The following is an 18,023-nucleotide window of genomic DNA, read 5'->3' as shown; positions in this document are numbered from 1 at the left end:
GTTTCCATTCAGAACAACCAGGTCAGTTTTGCCCCTTGCATGAAAAGCAGCCCAAACGGTCACCCCACCACCTCCAGCTTGGACTCTTGGCACAATACAATCTTTGTTGTAGGCTTCATGCACTTGTCTGCGCACTCGGACGCGGCCATCTTGACGATAGACCAGAAATCTAGACTCGTCACTGAAGATCACATGATTCCAGTGTCCTGGCTGCCATTGACGGTGCTCTCTGGCCCACTGCAATCGGCGCTGGCGGTGTTGTCTGGTCAGGCGTGGCTTTCTCAGGGGACGCCTGGCACGATAGCCTGCTTGAACCAGTCGTTGGCTGACTAGCCTTCTGGATACAGGCACATTTGTCAGTTGCTGCCACTCAGCCCTAAGCCGATTAGCTGACTTGGTACGGCCATTGCGGACTAACCGGTGCAGCTGGCGATCATCCCTCTTTGTGGTTCTGCGGGGACGTCCTGGTCTCGGTATTGGAGAAGGGACACCCCTCTGAGCATTTTGTTTCAGGATCTTTGACACCTGACCTTGAGTGATGCCATACTGCCGAGCAACAGCACACTGTTTCATGCCGTAATTTCGTAAAGCCACCACTCCATGACAAACAGCATTGTCGAGTTGACTGACCATCTCCAGAGGAAGCGGCAATAACCTTTGGAGATGTGCAGCAGTTGTTTTCCACTAATACAGAACGCAACAACCCTTGTATACCCGACTGTGAAGCCAATCATCAAATGCACCTGTCCGTACATTTTGCCACGCCACCTGTGATATAATCCTGTTGTTGACTTCTTGCTGCGACAGACAGTGACATGGTTCTTTTAACAAAGAAATCACCAAAGTGTAAAAGAAACTCACTAGATTGATATACTGAGTTAAGAAAGTAAACCCAAGTCAAGAAAAAAAAAATATTCCATATTAAATGCCAAGTCTGTGTATATATATATATATATATATATATATATATATATATATATATATACAGTGGAACCTTGACTTACGAGTGCACCAACTTACGAGTTTTCCGAGATACGAGCCGTCGCTCGGGCGGTTTATTGCTTTGAGATGCGAGCCGAGATCCGAGTTACGAGCTTACGCCACCCGCCACCAGGTGGGTTCCGGTCACGTGGTTATCTTGCCGTGCAAGTATCTCTGCCGTATATCGCTGCTGTTTTGTTTTCGCATTTTGGTTATTTTGGAGCTTACGCCACCCCCCACCAGGTGGGTTCCGGTCACGTGGTTATCTTGCCGTGCAAGCATTTCTGCCGTATACCGCTGCTGTTTTGTTTTCGCATTTTGGTTATTTTGGAAAATTTCTTAGTTTTAACCACGGGTCCTAAGAAATTGAGTGCCAAGGGCAGTACTGAGAAGAAGAAGAGGATGATGTGCTTGGATATAAAACACGCAATCGTCGAAAAACATGAGCGAGGTGTGCGTGTTGTCGACTTGGTGAGGCGGATGTGAAGGCAGCTGAAGATTTTATTTTAACTTTTGCCGAACTGATAGAAGCCGAACGATACATCCCCCAGCAAATCTTCAACTGTGACGAGACAGGGCTCTTCTGGAAAAAGATGCCGAGGAGGACGTATATAACGGCAGAGGAGAAGAGCATGCCAGGCCACAACTTGTTCAGAGTGCCGGCGATAGCTCGCCTTCTCTTTGTGGAAAACACGGTGAGATCCTTAACATCCAACAACTAATGGGACGCAAACGGGGCGCCCAGTTTAGCGGTACACACATTGATGAATCACCCTGCCTGTGATTCACCCATGACAGGTTATAGCTGGGTCGGGATTCAAACCCAGGCTGGACAGTTTAGACTTTAGAGTCAAGTGTGCGTACCTCCAGTCCAGGCCATCCTGCCAACTTGTATGCTGCATACAGGTGAAATATAAAGCGCGAGATATTTTTATATATACTGTATATTTAAAAAAAAATTGGTGTGGTTTTTGGCGGGCTGGAACGGATTAATAGCATTTCAATGCATTTTAATGGGGAAATTTGATTTGAGAAACGAGCAAATTGAGTTACGAGCTCGGTCACAGAACGAATTAAACTCGTAAGTCAAGGTTCCACTGTATATATATATATATATATATATATATATATATATATATATATATATATATATATATATATATATATAATTATATATATATGAAGATCTAAAATTATAGAACTGAATCTTGTAACAATAATGTGTAACTCTCTCATTTGAACTCTTGTAAGCCTGTTTTCTTCAGGATGGAGATTGGGAAATAAAGCAGATGTCCTCAGTCACGCTAAGGCATGTTATCGCGAAAGAGCAGTAAGCTCTGTTTATTTTTTCAAGACAGCTAGAATCTCTGTTTATCATGATTTGACACTCCTGGCCAGAGAGAGGCGGAGATAACGAACTAGAGAAGCTGCCTGAAATGGATGGATCCAAGAAATGGTGGAATCACGAAATGCCTGTTTTGCTGAAATGATTATCTCTCTGACCCTCCATTGACCTCTCCCGCTTTCATCTTTGACCATAAATAGCCGTGTAACAGAAAATCGGGGAGGTTCTCATTCCAGTTGCCTGTGTTGAATGTAGCATGCGTAGAATGTAGCGTCGTGATATTATTGTTATGTCGGTAGGGGTAGTGATATGTAGAGCAGATAGATCTGAATAGGTAACGTGCTTCGTCTGTCGTGGTAAGGAATCTGACCTTGTAATTTCATGTGTAGGCATTTTGTCGGTAAGGAGTATACCTGTGAACCTACCAGGGGGTTAGTGTGTTAAGTAGAGTTAGGGATTAAAGAGTAGCGCCTTTGTTTGTCTCACCTGGTCAGCCAAACCTTTGTCCCTTTTGGCACCGCAACCACTTAGACACTTAGTTAGGATCTCCTTAGTGCAACACTAAATAACGCCCTCCCCTGACATGACTTAGGAAGGAAACCAGGCCAGGACACCGCCGCATGGCCGCCGCCATTTACACCTCCGACAGGCCTATCCACCTCGAGTGCCACATGCTATGACCACACCACAGGCCTGTGATTCGGTGGAGGCCACTGATTGGGTGGTGCGCAAAGGCTGACATGACCGGCCAGCAGAGATTAGAGAGTGCCGAACGCGACGATGAGATGTGGATTTGGAAGGATGGAGAGAGACTGAGAAGCGAGTTGGAAAGAGAGAGGAGAGTGAGTTGGTTCAAGGCAGTTGCTTCTGGCAGTGAGTCTTGAGCAGTTGGTGAGAGGGAGTTGGTTCGAGGCAGTTGGTTCGAGAAGTTGGCCAGCAGTGGAGTTCGGACAGGGAGAGAATTGTGAGAGTTACTTCGTTGGCTTGAACTTGGCTCGAAGCGGCACTTGGCGTGCAGTGGACTCGCGCTCTCTTACCCTTTTTGCCGTCCTACGTCGTTCTGTGTTTGTGCTTGAGTTGAGGGTCGACCTTGTGTGGAGCTCGCTGGCCTGCGTTGGACGCGTGGTGCTGGTGCACGGAACTCGTGGGCGGCAAGTGGATCGGAGCTTGGAGCGAGGCATGGTGGCAGCCGAGCGGGGCCGTGTTACACGGAAGACGACAAGACAGATAAGGCCATTACCCATTCCCCCAAACATAACGAACGTTTTTCTTTATTAATTCATCTCCCTCGTCTCGTATCTGAAATCTGTTGTGTGGGGACGTCCCGATTAGGATATTTATTACCGTCGCGTTTTATTGTATCGGGTCCGGAATAAATGTTTATTTTTGTACATTTTACTTTGGTTGCCCGTGTCGAGTTAATCCCCTGCAGGAACGGAGCTGCAGTCGACGCGCTCCAGGTAAGCTTTGCCGCAGCCTCCATTTTCCTTCTCCCTCCCGTGCGACCTAGTAAAATCCGTGTTTGGTTGTTGCCTCCGAATAAGACCGTTTATGCTGTCCGCGACTCTGGTGTTAACTGGAGTTGTGCGACATTATTTTATTTGTGTATGTGTAACTTGAATTGAAGTGTGTTTTGTAATACCTTTTGTACAAGTGAATTGAGAACTCCCACGTGTTATTAAACCAGCCGATTGTACTTCTGAAACAAGTTTGGACAATTAATTATTGAGTCTTTGCCAATCATTCAAGGCTAAATTAATTAATTCTACAACAGTGGCTTCCATTCTCCGTTGGCCAACTGTTGCAGTACACAAACAATACCCATGGCTGATGCGTCAGTCATGAGACATAACGGAGTGTCTGACTTTGGATGGACAAGGAGGGCAGCCTCAGCCAATTTAACTTTCACCTAGTCAATGGCTGCTCCCGCTCCCGCTCACCAAGGGTGATAGGCTGGTTCTTCCTCCTCTTATCCCTGAGCACGACAGTGAGGGGTTGAAGCATGTCAGCGCAGTTGGGAATGAAACGGTGGTGGAAGTTTACCAGGCCTAAGAATAATCTCAAACTGTGGAACAATGTCGGTGCTGGGAAATCAAGGATGCTCTTCACTGTGTCTGGTAGAGGGCGTATTCCCTGCTCATCGAATACATGGCCCAGGAAAGTGAGCGTAGATACACCCAACTGACATTTGGCTGGGTTGATCACCACACCATACTTGGCCAATCAGTCGAATAGCAGCCTCAGATGTGTTGCATGCTCATCTTGTGTGGAGCTCGCCACAAAGGGGTCATTGAGATAGGTGTAGACGAAAGGCGTGATGTCGTCGATGAAACGTTGAAACATCTGAGCTGTGTTACGTAGACCGAATGGCATACAAACAAATTCAGAGAGTCCAAACGGTGTGGTAATGGCTGTCTTACAGATATCATCAGGCCCGATGGGTATCTGAAGGTATGCTCTAACCAGATCTACTTTTGAGAAAACTCGAACACCTTGCAAACTAGATGGTATTCATAGAATACTTACCCTGTACAGTCAACTTGTTGCAAGCCAACTCTTCTGTTTTTGAACTTTTTTTTTCTTTGATCCAATATGGTTGCCAGACCATGTGAGTGATGACATCATGAACTAATATAATTGTTGCATAGATCACGCTCAATACATTTCAAACTGATCAGTCTAAGCGTTGTCCCTGTCGAATTATGACGTCTACAACTAAAGAAATATGCTACAGGAGGAGGCGCTCCCATGGTGAAAATTTTGTGCCCATGGTGAAAATTTCGTGCCCATCAGACCAACAGTTGCTGAGAAAAAAAATTCACAATGATCGAATAAGCGTTGTACTCGTCGAATTATGACGTCATAACGAAGGCACCGATGACATCATCATTAACATATCTTATTCCACAAGGGGAGTACTTGACAATGAGCCATGTTTCAATTTTTTCCATGGAGCGGTTTCGGAGATATAGAGGTGCAACTTTTTTCGATTTTTTTCCAAGATGGCGTCTGTACCACGTGACCTATGACGTTATAATTATCAAAAATTCTACAGGAGGAGCTGCACATATTCTGAAAATTTCATGTCCATAGGATTAACAGTTGGAGGAATTTTTGTTTTATTCATACTGATCAGATCAAGCATTGTACTTGTCGAATTATGACGTCATAATTAAGGCACCGATGACATCACAATCAACATGTCTTGTTCCCCATGGTGAGTACTTGACAATGAGCCATGTTTAAATTTTTCCATTGAGCGGTTTGGGAGATATAGAGGTGTAACGTTTTTCCAAAATGGTGTCCGTACCATGTGACCTATGACGTCATACTTATGAATAAAAAAATTCTACAGGCGGAGGTGCTTCAATGGTAAAATTTAGTGTCAATCGGATCAACGGTTGCCGAGAAAATGGATTTTTAAAATACAGACACGTACAGCACACTTACGCAACTGAATGCTTAACCCCGCTTTTCACTTCGCGAGCGCAGGGTAAAAAGAGAAGCCATGGAGGTGTAGCACCGGATAGTGATCAGGCACAGTGGATCTGTCGAGTGTCCGATAATCTCCGCATGACCACCAGTCTCCTGGTGTCTTCTTCGGGACCACGTGTAAAGGGGAGGACCAGTTACTGCTAGAGGGGCAGATAATACCAAACTCAAGCACATGCTCAAGCTCTGCCTTGGCAATAGACTGACGATTAGGTGCTAGGCGGCGAGGTCTCGCTGCTGCAGGTGGACCTCGAGTCTCTATGTGATGTGTGCGATGGAGTGTCTGACTACTGCATCACTCGACACTGCTCGAGTTATGCTGGGGTATTCATGAAGGAGGGTACTAAATCGTGAGGAGTTGGTACTCTTCACATACATCGGACTGCTGGTGGAGGCTTGTGAACCAATCCCTTGCACAGTAAGGTTGGTCGTGGCATCGATAAGCTGACGATATTTTACATCCAACAACAAGCCAAACTGATTGAGAAAATCAGCTTCGACAAGGGTGTGGGCAGCTCAGCTACGATGAATACCCAGCGGAAAACTACACAGTCCCAGATCAAGCATCAAAGATCTCTCTCCACATGTGGCAATTGATGAAAGGTTAACTGCTTGACGTTGTGGGGCAGTGTTATACTGAGTCTTACTTTCTGCCGTGCGAGGCAACACAATAACTTTAGCCCCAGTATCAACTAGAAAGCGTGTGCCAGTGTTCTTGTCATTGACTTAGAAAAGGTGACTCTCACGGTGACTGGCAGAGCTTGTCGCTCCTAGCTTCCGGTCCCGCCATGAAATGAATATGACCCCACATGCCGAAAGAGAAGCAAAAATGGATTGTTTGCGTAGATATTGTTACGTTTATGGAAGGAGGTTAGAGAATACGATAGGAAAGGTATGATTGCATTGGAATGGTATGGACAGTGTGGTGTGTAGTAGCATTTTGATGTAATAAGTAGGGGAAATGTAGCATAAAGTTGTGTTTAAATGTGCATCATACAGGGGGTTGTGCCGTGTTAATTAGCATTAGGGCTTAAGGTTTGCATAAAATTTTAAGAAATGTGACATCGATTCAATTTTGGTGGATAGGGATCCAGCTAGTACAATTTTTAAAGTGATTCTTCACCATTGAGTGATCTGGCCAACCAGGCGGAGGTTTGCTCTCTACTGAGTGCCGTTCTAGTTACCCTCGCATGAGGAGAGGTTATTGCATTTGAGTCCGTTTGTCTGTCTGCACAGAATAAATATGATTTTCTCTGCAACTGTTGGTCCGATTGACAGGAAATTTTCACCATAGATGCAACTCCACCTGTATAATTTTTTAATGATAATTATGACGTCATAGGTCACGTGGTTCGACCGCCATCTTGGAAAAACCGAAAAACTTTGCACCTCTATCTCCAAAAGCACTGAATATAAAAAATTGAAACATGGCTCACTGTAAAGAACTCTACATGGGAAATAAAATATGTTAATGATGATGTTATAGGTGCCTCCATTATGACGTCATAATTCGACAAGTACAAAACTTCACCCGATCAAGATGAAATTTGTTGAGCATAATCGAGGAATAAATTAGTTTAGAAAAAAAATAATGATGTCATCAGTCATATGGTTCGGCCGCCATATTTGTTTTAACACAAAAGCCTTAAAAACCACTGAAAATACATCCTGGCGAGGGTTTGCAATCTCTGATTGCTCTTTCTTGTTCGCATTTGTATTCAGATAGTCCTCCTTTTTGTGTCGTGGGAAAATGGGAGATATGTGAATGAGTGGTCTTCTTCCTCCTTCCATTCTGCTTTCTCTCTCCATTTTACTCATCCACAACCACCACTTCCCATTACCTGAAATTAACAGACCATATAGGTTGGTAACCATTGCACATTGTAGATACAGTATTTAATTTGGCTTTTCCTCTTTTCAGATGCAGTTAGACACAGCTCCAATTCACTTCCGCTGTTTTACATCTCCAGACACATTTGAGACATCAACGATCCTTTTACTATTTATTAATTCACCATTCACAGTTTCTTTGGCCACCCACATTTTACACCACACACAGACACCTTTATTAAACACCAGCACCTCACACAAACTAACAAGGAAGGACGTCGTAATGTTTGAACGGACTTTGGCGGGAAGCGCTGAGAGAAATAAGTCCGGTGAAGAAGATCCGCAGAACAAAGTGCTGATGATTGACAGGAAAATGGGGTGAGGCATCTGGAAGCGTACCAGTGAAGATACTCTGTGCGTGACCAGGCTCAGCCCTGCTGAAGCAAGTTTATAAGGTGGATTGCAAGTGCTGTTTGCTGCCTTGGGACCGAGCCAGAGATCTGCTGTGGGGGAGGAGGATCGCTTGCCTGTCATCTGAGGAGAAGCCCTCGTTGTGCTGAGGGAAAGACTGTTGCCCAGTGCGAGTGACCCATGTTGTGCTGCGCACGAGACATCGTGCAAATGGTGAAAAGGCAGGCCAAGCAGAAATCGCTGGTAGAGAACTAGGCTGCACTACTAACTACACTGCACCAAACGGACCTTTCCTTCCCTTCCCCTTTATCGAAGCGTATCAGCACCGGTACCTGTCTATCGATGATGCCTAAAGTGAGTCCAGGGGCCGCCCCCCTCCCCTCCCCCCCCCCCCCACTCCTCAAACTTGATACTCCCCCTCCTCTTCTTCTTGTCTACCTTCTTCAGAGTGTCATTCTGCTGGGCCCATGGTGCAGACGTATATAAAAATCAAGTAAGACTGGAGAGGAGATTTAAGTGTTAAGGGTAGTAAGACTTATGGGGTTGTGATTATTGACTATGTGGTTTCTTTTATTGTGCCTTGTAAATTATAATCGTGTTGGTAATTGCTTTCTTGTTGACCATTGTTGTGTAAATGTGTTACTTTATTTTTCTTTGTAAATACTTGCGTGCTGCAATTCTTTGGTAAATGGTTTGTGTTCAACCTGCCTGTTTCATATCTTTTTCATTGACTTAGCTATGGTGCAATAGTCGTAGTTCGGGATGTTCCTCCTCAACCAATTGGCTCGTAAACGGCGTCAGGCGGAGGATCCTGGGAGATTTGTTCGTCTGATTGGCGTTCGTGGTTGATTAGCAACCAGCCAGACCACAAAGTTATTCGCCGGTGGCCTCAGTACTGGGAGCTGGAGAAGTCCTCTCTTGGTACACCCCGAAACCCAGATCCCTAAAAATATGGTATGGGTCTAACTTTCTGAAACACTGGTTTTGCATCAATCAGACTTTAGCTTGAGAATTGCAATGAACCTTTTATGCCGATACGCTCACGAGATAATAATAATAATAAGCTATTCTGATTTTACCAGCTGATTAAACTCTGGTGGGAATTGACTTGATTGAAGGATATAAACCCTGGGTTCTGCAACACTTGTAACCAATGAGATACTTTCCTCATCTTGCTTTATCTGACTCATTCCTCCCAAACAAGGAAGGACAATTCCCTTTTACAGACGATTATCTTTATTTTAATGTAAACGTGTGAAGTCATTGAAATAAGGCATCTGAGGGCAGGAATTATCGCGTAGGGGACAAAGGCAACGTATGCGTGCAGGAAATTATTGAATATGTTCTGCTTTGCCTTTTTCTGAACTTTCCCGTCATTCTCCCATTTTAATTCCCCAACTGCCATTCCTCCCACCAATTTCCCTCTGTATAATAAACAAGCATTACGCCTAGGTCCCCCGTCGGTGAAGTGATGTGAGTTGACAAAGTGGAAGACGCAGAAAACATGCTATGATATGATATTTCGCTCACAAGGTTCAGACATACATGGAGGCGGCCATCTTGGATTTTGACGTGGTGACCCAATTTTCAATGGCATTCTTCCTTATGCCTAGATACACCCACACACCAGATTAGAAGTTGGTACTTTGCTTATTTTTCAAGATATTCATCTCACAAGATTCAGACATACATGGCGGCGGCCATCTTGGATTTTGACGTGGCGACCCAATTTTCAATAGCCTTCTTCCTTGTGCCTAGATACACCCAAACACCAGATTAGAAGTTGGTACTTTGCTTATTTTTCAAGATATTTCACTCACAAAGTTCAGACATATATATGGTGGTGGCCATCTTGTATTTTGACGTGGCGACCCAATTTACAATAGCGTTCTTCCTTATGCCGAGATACACCCACACACCAAATTAGAAGTTGGTACTTCGCTTATTTTTCAAGATATTCATCTCACAAGGTTCAGACATACATGGCGGTGGCCATCTTGGATTTTGACGTGGGTTGCATCCACACACCAAATTCGAATGCGGTCCTTCGCTTACGCACGCACGCACACACGGACGGACGGACGGACACACGGACGGACGGGGGGGGGGGGGGGGCGAAACCATAGTCCCCCTTTCGCTCCGCTGTGCGACGGGGGACAATTAATGAAAGAGTTTATTTTGTGTCTTGACTCATCCCGCTCGGGTTTGGTCTGAAATAGCACTTCTGGGAATAGTAATCTCAATCAACCAATTGGCCCGTTAGATAACAACAGCGTGACATGTAGCATTGAGTAGCTTGCTATGCAGCTACAGGCACGGTTCCTCCTCTGCTTCATTCATCTCACAGGTACGGCAAACTGACTCTGGGCACGAATATCTGGCCAGAGGTGAGGGTTGCAGACGGCATCCACAGTCATTTTTTAGTCTTTCTATCGACTCATTGGGTTTGGAGTTGTCTGACTGACGACCATCATTGTGGTGAGGCATGGGATTTGGAGCATCTGTATTTCACGATTAATCTATCCGTTCTTATGCCTCCGTTGACGAAGTCGCCGGAGTCATTATATTTTCAGGTTGTCCGTCTGGCTGTTCGTCCGTCCGTGATAGATTTTTGTTACCGCGATAACTTGAGAACGGCTGAAGGGATCTTAGTCAAACTTGGTTCAGGTATGTATAATGAGGTAAAGATGAACCGATTCGATTTTGGGGTCACGAGGTCAAACGCCAAAGGTCAGAGGTCATGTTAGGTAAAAATCCTGTTCCCGTGATAACTTGTGAACCAATGAAGGGATTCTGACCAAATTTGGTACAGTTATGTAGAATAATGTAAAGATGAACTGATTAGATTTTGGGGTCAAGAGGTGAAAGGTGAAAGGTCAAAGTCTGTAATATGGCTATACCTTGAGAACGGCTGAAGTGATCTGATTCAAACTTGGCACTGGTATGTATATGATGTAAAGATTAACTCATTAGACTGGGGTCAAAGTCAAAGACTGTAATAGGTCTATAACGTTAGAACGGCTGAAGTGACCGAATTCAAACTTTGTTATGATGATGACAGAAGTCACGTCGAGTCCGACAAAGACTGTTGGGTTATCATGTCTTGTGGCGAGCACGAGAATGCGCAGCGTGGCCAGCCACAGTTGCACATGGACTCCCACATGTGTCGCACTGGAATCTGGTTGATGCCGCTTTGTCCGGATTCTTTCTCGTCAAGCAGGCCTGGTGGATACGCTCACATCTCCCCTCCTCGAATTTTGGGATGCCTTTGTTGACAGTCCTTCTCCAAAACGAGTGATCTGTGGCCTGGTGTTCCCACTTGGCCGGGTCAATATCACAGCTTTTTAGTGTGGCGTTTAGACAATCCTTGTAGCGCTTTCTAGGTTTCCCAATGCCACGGTTTGCCCACAGCCAGTTCCCCATAAAATAACTGTTTTGGGATCCTTAAATCGCTCGTTCTTAAGAGGTGACCAGCCCATTGCAGTTGTTGTTTTTTGATGATACTCTCCACCGATACATAGCCAGATTTATTATGATTATGATGCCAGATTATGATTATGATAGCCAGATTATGATGTAAAGATTAACTGATTATAATTTGGGGCCAAGAGGTCAAAGGTCAAAGTCTGTTATAGGTCTATAACTTGAGAATGACTAAAGGGATCTAATTCAAAACTTGGTTCGGGTATGTATAATGATGCAAACATGAATGATTACCTTTTGGGATCAACAGGTCAAAGGTCAGAGGTCATGTCAGGTAAAAAATTTGATAACATGAGAACAGACGAATGGATTTAAAGCAAACTTGGTGTTGGTATTATGATGTAATAATGTGGGCGGAGGCATATCGGTCGACGTCATGTCATCAAAGAGTGTCGTTCTAGTTGTTTCTGATATAATTCAGGTGCAATTCAGCATGCCATCACAAGATGTTGTTGAATTTAATCTCTGCGAGATTCTCCAAAATCTCAATCTTCCAACATGATTGGAATCTCCCGTGATGAGGCTCACCTTGAGGAAGAAGAACCTTTGCTTCACAAGCGTATTATTTTAGCTCAGACCGCCTGATCTTTTGGTAAATGAAGACATGCAGGTACAGGACGGAGAAACTTGAAGGAAGGGCAATGATTCTAAACCTCATTATATTTAATAATTTTGAGCAATATCTGCCTTCAATTAGCACTTATCTAATGATCGTTTACATTCCACCAAGGCCAGCAGCAACAAGTAGGCTGGCAGGGTTACCTTTATAAAGACGAAGACAGCATAGAAAGCACGCTGAGCAGAAGCTTGATGACCTCCTCAGACACCTGGGAGGATTTAACCGAGTAATTAACCAACATAATGCGAGACTATTTGGAGGAGAGAAAAATCAAAATGAAAGAACATGATAAATGTGCTGAACCATCTTTAGAATAATGCAGGTACTGACGTAGTCAGCAATTCCTATTGAGGGGGCCATATGTAAGAGCTTAAGCTTCCCCAGCGGGCTCAGCAGCAGAACCCTGGAACCTGCTCAAAATGAGAATAGATATAAGATATGATCTCCTGATAACATGTGGTATTTCTATGCAGCATGGTGTGGTATTTCTATGCAGCATGGTGTGGTATTTATATGTAGCATGTTGTAGTATTTATATGCAGCATGGTGTGGTATTTCTATGCAGCAAGGTGTGGTATTTCTATGCAGCATGGTGTGGTATTTCTATGCAGCAAGGTGTGGTATTTCTATGCAGCATGGTGTGGTATTTCTATGCAGCAAGGTGTGGTATTTCTATGCAGCATGGTGTGGTATTTCTATGCAGCAAGGTGTGGTATTTCTATGCAGCAAGGTATGGTATTTCTATGCAGCATGGTGTGGTATTTCTATGCAGCATGGTGTGGTATTTATATGTAGCATGTTGTAGTATTTATATGCAGCATGGTGTGGTATTTCTATGCAGCATGGTGTGGTATTTCTATGCAGCATGGTGTGGTATTTCTATGCAGCATGGTGTGGTATTTCTATGCAGCATGGTGTGGTATTTCTATGCAGCATGGTGTGGTATTTATATGCAGCATGGTATGGTATTTATATGCAGCATGGTATGGTATTTATATGCAGCATGGTATGGTATTTATATGCAGCATGGTATGATATTTATATGCAGCATGGTGTGGTATTTCTATGCAGCAAGGTGTGGTATTTATATGCAGCATGGTGTGGTATTTCTATGCAGCATGGTGTGGTATTTCTATGCAGCATGGTGTGGTATTTCTATGCAGCAAGGTGTGGTATTTCTATGCAGCATGGTGTGGTATTTCTATGCAGCAAGGTGTGGTATTTCTATGCAGCAAGGTGTGGTATTTCTATGCAGCAATGTGTGGTATTTCTATGCAGCATGGTGTGGTATTTCTATGCAGCAATGTGTGGAATTTCTATGCAGCAAGGTGTGGTATTTCTATGCAGCATGGTGTGGTATTTCTATGCAGCAATGTGTGGTATTTCTATGCAGCATGGTGTGGTATTTCTATGCAGCATTGTGTGGTATTTATATGCAGCATGGTGTGGTATTTATATGCAGCATGGTGTGGTATTTATATGCAGCATGATGTGGTATTTATATGCAGCATGATGTGGTATTTATATGCAGCATGATGTGGTATTTCTATGCAGCATGGTGTGGTATTTATATGCAGCATTGTGTGGTATTTATATGCAGCATGGTGTGGTATTTCTATGCAGCATGGTGTGGTATTTCTATGCAGCATGGTGTGGTATTTATATGCAGCAAGGTGTGGTATTTCTATGCAGCATGGTGTGGTATTTCTATGCAGCATGGTGTGGTATTTCTATGCAGCATGGTGTGGTATTTCTATGCAGCAAGGTGTGGTATTTATATGCAGCATGGTGTGATATTTCTATGCAGCAAGGTGTGGTATTTCTATGCAGCATGGTGTGGTATTTCTATGCAGCATGGTGTGGTATTTCTATGCAGCATGCTGTGGTATTTCTATGCAGCAAGGTGTGGTATTTATATGCAGCATGGTGTGGTATTTATATGCAGCAAGGTGTGGTATTTCGATGCAGCAATGAGATTATTAGACTTATTAACGACAAAGAATCCGGAAGAATTCCTGTGTTTCTAAACACGCGCCATGTTAAGGTGCAGCGAGCAGTTTAATAGGTCCTTCCATGGCATGGTAATGATGGTATTCCTATTACAAAATAAATAACAAAAACAATGATAACATTGGAACAAATCATTTATTCATACTAATAATATTAACAACAATAATAACAATATTCGTACCATTTGGCAACAATAAAACAAACGTATAATCCCCGCCCTGGTCCAAGCAGACCTGGGCTTGGTGAAAGGTAAACTCATGCTAAAGCAGTAGAGCAGGCAGGTATGCCACAAGGTAGTTAACAAAAACAACATCAAACATACATGCAGCATGATGTGGTATTTATGCAGCATGGTGTGGTATTTATATGCAGCAAAGTGTGGTATTTCTATGCAGCATGATGTGGTATTTATATGCAGCATAGTGTGGTATTTATATGCAGCATGGTGTGGTATTTATATGCAGCATGATGTGGTATTTATATGCAGCATTGTGTGGTATTTATATGCAGCAAGGTGTGGTATTTTTATGCAGCATGGTGTGGTATTTATATGCAGCATGGTGTGGTATTTATATGCAGCATGGTGTGGTATTTATATGCAGCATTGTGTGGTATTTATATGCAGCATGGTGTGGTATTTATATGCAGCAAGGTGTGGTATTTATATGCAGCATGGTGTGGTATTTATATGCAGCAAGGTGTGGTATTTATATGCAGCATGGTGTGGTATTTATATGCAGCATGGTGTGGTATTTATATGCAAGGTGTGGTATTTATATGCAGCATGGTGTGGTATTTATATGCAGCATGGTGTGGTATTTATATGCAGCATGGTGTGGTATTTATATGCAGCATGGTGTGGTATTTATATGCAGCATGGTGTGGTATTTCTATGCAGCATTGTGTGGTATTTATATGCAGCATGGTGTGGTATTTATATGCAGCATGGTGTGGTATATGCAGCATGGTGTAGTATTTATATGCAGCATGATGTGGTATTTATATGTAGCATTGTGTGGTATTTATATGCAGCAAGGTGCGGTATTTATATGCAGCATGGTATGGTATTTATATGCAGCATGCTGTGGTATTTATATGCAGCATAGTGTGCTATTTATATGCAGCAAGGTGTGGTATTTATATGCAGCATGGTGTGGTATTTATATGCAGCAATGTGTGGTATTTATATGCAGCATGGTGTCGTATTTATATGCAGCAAGGTGTGGTATTTATATGCAGCATGGTGTGGTATTTATATGCAGCAAGGTGTGGTATTTATATGCAGCAAGGTGTGGTATTTCTATGCAGCAATGTGTGGTATTTCTATGCAGCAATGTGTGGTATTTATATGCAGCATGGTGTGGTATTTCTATGCAGCATTGTGTGGTATTTATGTGCAGCATGGTGTGGTATTGCTATGCAGCATGTTGTGGTATTTCTATGCAGACTGGTGTGGTATTTATATGCAGCCCGGTGTGGTATTTATATGCAGCCTGGTGTGGTATTTATATGCAGCATGGTGTGGTATTTATATGCAGCATAGTGTGGTATTTATATGCAACCTGGTGTGGTATTTATATGCAGCATGGTGTGGTATTTATATGCAGCATGGTGTGGTATTTATATGCAGCATTGTGTGGTATTTATATGCAGCATTGTGTGGTATTTATATGCAGCATGGTGTGGTATTTATATGCAGCATGGTGCAGTAATTCTATGCAGCATGGTGCAGTATTTATATGCAGCATGGTGTGGTATTTATATGCAGCATTGTGTGGTATTTCTATGCAGCATGGTGTGGTATTTCTATGCAGCATGGTGTGGTATTTCTATGCAGCATGGTGTGGTATTTATATGCAGCATGGTGTGGTATTTATATGCAGCAAGGTGTGGTATTTATATGCAGCAAGGTGTGGTATTTCTATGCAGCAATGTGTGGTATTTCTATGCAGCAATGTGTGGTATTTCTATGCAGCAATGTGTGGTATTTCTATGCAGCATGGTGTGGTATTTCTATGCAGCAAGGTGTGGTATTTCTATGCAGCATGGTGTGGTATTTCTATGCAGCAATGTGTGGTATTTCTATGCAGCATGGTGTGGTATTTCTATGCAGCAATGTATGGAATTTCTATGCAGCAATGTGTGGTATTTGTATGCAGCAATGTGTGGTATTTCTATGCAGCATGGTGTGGTATTTCTATGCAGCATGGTGTGGTATTTCTATGCAGCATGGTGTGGTATTTATATGCAGCATGGTGTGGTATTTATATGCAGCAAGGTGTGGTATTTCTATGCAGCAATGTGTGGTATTTCTATGCAGCAATGTGTGGTATTTCTATGCAGCAATGTGTGGTATTTCTATGCAGCATGGTGTGGTATTTCTATGCAGCAAGGTGTGGTATTTCTATGCAGCATGGTGTGGTATTTCTATGCAGCAATGTGTGGTATTTCTATGCAGCATGGTGTGGTATTTCTATGCAGCAATGTATGGAATTTCTATGCAGCAATGTGTGGTATTTGTATGCAGCAATGTGTGGTATTTCTATGCAGCATGGTGTGGTATTTCTATGCAGCAGTGTGGTATTTATATGCAGCATGGTGTGGTATTTATATGCAGCATGGTGTGGTATTTATATGCAGCATGGTGTGGTATTTCTATGCAGCATTGTGTGGTATTTCTATGCAGCATGGTGTGGTATTTCTATGCAGCATGGTGTGGTATTTCTATGCAGCAATGTGTGGTATTTCTATGCAGCAATGTGTGGTATTTCTATGCAGCAATGTGTGGTATTTCTATGCAGCATGGTGTGGTATTTCTATGCAGCAAGGTGTGGTATTTCTATGCAGCATGGTGTGGTATTTCTATGCAGCAATGTGTGGTATTTCTATGCAGCATGGTGTGGTATTTCTATGCAGCAATGTATGGAATTTCTATGCAGCAATGTGTGGTATTTGTATGCAGCAATGTGTGGTATTTCTATGCAGCATGGTGTGGTATTTCTATGCAGCATGGTGTGGTATTTCTATGCAGCATGGTGTGGTATTTATATGCAGCATGGTGTGGTATTTATATGCAGCAAGGTGTGGTATTTCTATGCAGCAATGTGTGGTATTTCTATGCAGCAATGTGTGGTATTTCTATGCAGCAATGTGTGGTATTTCTATGCAGCATGGTGTGGTATTTCTATGCAGCAAGGTGTGGTATTTCTATGCAGCATGGTGTGGTATTTATATGCAGCAAGGTGTGGTATTTCTATGCAGCATGGTGTGGTATTTCTATGCAGCATGGTGTGGTATTTCTATGCAGCATGGTGTGGTATTTCTATGCAGCAAGGTGTGGTATTTATATGCAGCATGGTGTGATATTTCTATGCAGCAAGGTGTGGTATTTCTATGCAGCATGGTGTGGTATTTCTATGCAGCATGGTGTGGTATTTCTATGCAGCATGCTGTGGTATTTCTATGCAGCAAGGTGTGGTATTTATATGCAGCATGTTGTGGTATTTATATGCAGCAAGGTGTGGTATTTCGATGCAGCAATGAGATTATTAGACTTATTAACGACAAAGAATCCGGAAGAATTCCTGTGTTTCTAAACACGCGCCATGTTAAGGTGCAGCGAGCAGTTTAATAGGTCCTTCCATGGCATGGTAATGATGGTATTCCTATTACAAAATAAATAACAAAAACAATGATAACATTGGAACAAATCATTTATTCATACTAATAATATTAACAACAATAATAACAATATTCGTACCATTTGGCAACAATAAAACAAACGTATAATCCCCGCCCTGGTCCAAGCAGACCTGGGCTTGGTGAAAGGTAAACTCATGCTAAAGCAGTAGA

Source organism: Myxine glutinosa, chromosome 5 (assembly GCF_964187855.1).
Source record: "Myxine glutinosa chromosome 5, kmMyxGlut1.1, whole genome shotgun sequence".
Taxonomy (NCBI): Eukaryota; Metazoa; Chordata; class Myxini; order Myxiniformes; family Myxinidae; genus Myxine; species Myxine glutinosa.
Note: the sequence above shows the minus strand (reverse complement) of the source record.